Source organism: Dendrobium catenatum, unplaced genomic scaffold (genome assembly GCF_001605985.2).
Source record: "Dendrobium catenatum unplaced genomic scaffold, ASM160598v2 original_scaffold_199419, whole genome shotgun sequence".
Taxonomy (NCBI): domain Eukaryota; kingdom Viridiplantae; phylum Streptophyta; class Magnoliopsida; order Asparagales; family Orchidaceae; genus Dendrobium; species Dendrobium catenatum.
The window spans coordinates 1-1,921 of NW_021517836.1; the positions used below are offsets into that span (position 1 = coordinate 1).

The 1,921-nt window shown below is 28.8% G+C and overlaps 1 pseudogene; it reads right to left on the reverse strand.

Annotated features, from left to right (window-relative positions):
* Positions 1 to 785: 785 nt before the first annotated feature.
* LOC110101789 lies at positions 786 to 1,905 on the reverse strand (annotated as a pseudogene).
* Positions 1,906 to 1,921: the final 16 nt, after the last annotated feature.

Here is a 1,921-nt window from a genome sequence, read left to right on the forward strand (position 1 = left end):
TGTGCCATTCTATGGTTTTGATGAAATTATATCCACTTCCTATTAGTATGTTTCTTGAAACTTATATTCATTATGTTCTTCATACACAGTTCATAAAGCTCGCTCACAGGGCATTTCTCTAGTGTATCAAGGTTGATCAATAGCTATGCTAATTTCCTAAACGTTTGATAAGGGAAAAGAAGAAATATAAAGGCCAAATTGCTCCAGTATTAGACCAATTTGGTTGCTTGAGGTTAGATATCCTGATTTGAAAAATGATAAATTTATTAAATTTGATCATATGTATGAATGTAGGGGTTGTTTGGTTCGCCAACTTATACTATATAATGTTATATTATTAGATAATTATTGCTAGTTCGATTCATTGACTTTCTTAAATAATAATTTATGTTAGTTAAAAACTAGGCTATCCATTGATAAAATAAATAACAACAGAAGGGAAGATGATAATCACATTGTTCTTTCTAGATAATATTACATTATTGAAGTAAGAAATCATTAGTTCAAATATATTTTATTTATTGACAGCTTTTATAAATAACATGATTATCTAGATATTATTAGTTACATAACTTTGAACCAAACAACTCCATAATTGGAAATCACTATTGCTTCAAAATTTTATAAATTCCTTCAAAAACTCTTTAATGTGGTCCAGTTATTTTCAAGTGAACGGAGGAAAAATAAAATTATTAATTTTTTAAATATTTTTATAAACATTTAATCAACCAACCAAATGAGCAATTATGTAAGAAGTAAAACATTGTTTTATGAGAGAACTGAACCTTCCAAACAGTTTCTAAAGAACTGTTATTGTCGATGAAAATGATTTCAATGATAGATTATACAATGTCTGCAAGGGATTTGGGTGGATCAAGGAGACCATTTCGTATTGGATATTGATTCATGCTCTCTACGAATTCCTCATTCTAAAAATTAAGTAGAACATTGTCTTAAATATGCAAATCAAATAAGAAACCAATGCATACCACAATATGTTTACAAAAGTAGTTTTTTAAAGAATAATTGATAATGTTAAACTATATCACTCATTGTTATCATTTAGTACTGATTTAAAACATTTTCTCATTCATACACCTAGCTTAAGCTTATAATCAACATCATTGTGCAGCATATTTTCTTTTATAAGTTGAGTTTGTTGCTTATTAGAGTTTGAGTTGATTAAATATAAAATGATCTAAGTACTTAGCTTCTATTCACTTCTACTCTATCTTGTGCATTTGTTTAGTTTAATTGATTGATCATTTATTTACTTATAAGAGTTAGAATGTACGAGTTTTAATTAGAAATAATTTAAAAGAACTTCAAAAATCCAATACAACCCCCCCCCCCCATTTTTTATGTTCATAAACCCTACACCAATAAAAACTCCTCCCATACATTTAAACAAGGAAATCTGCACGAGGACTTCAAATATCACAAAATTACATCAAATTCCACTAAAAAATAATAAACTCCTAGAGACAACCAAAGTTACAAAATTTATACAGCTAAAAATCCAAAACATGAATAAAATAACGTGCCATTCGAGCTGAGGAGCATTATGATGAATAAATCGATTCAAATTACGTGCCATTCGAGCTGAGGAGCATTATGATGAATAAATCGATTCAAATTAAATTAAATCACAATTCGAGTAAGCTTGTCTGTATCAACATTAACAGCCTTAAGAAGCGTAAGTTGCATTAGAGGCAAATTTTTATAGGATAAAAATATCTCCATAGCCCTTAAGTAATCAAGCACCGAATCACCTACAAACTCCAATCGTTCATAAATATTTCAAGCCTTCTTCAAAGGATTATTGAAAGAGGATTGTGTGAATGCCTTAGCAAGTATTATTTTCTCCCCAAATTTATACTGCAAGATCATGTCAATCACTTCTATTATGTCTTTCTTCTTA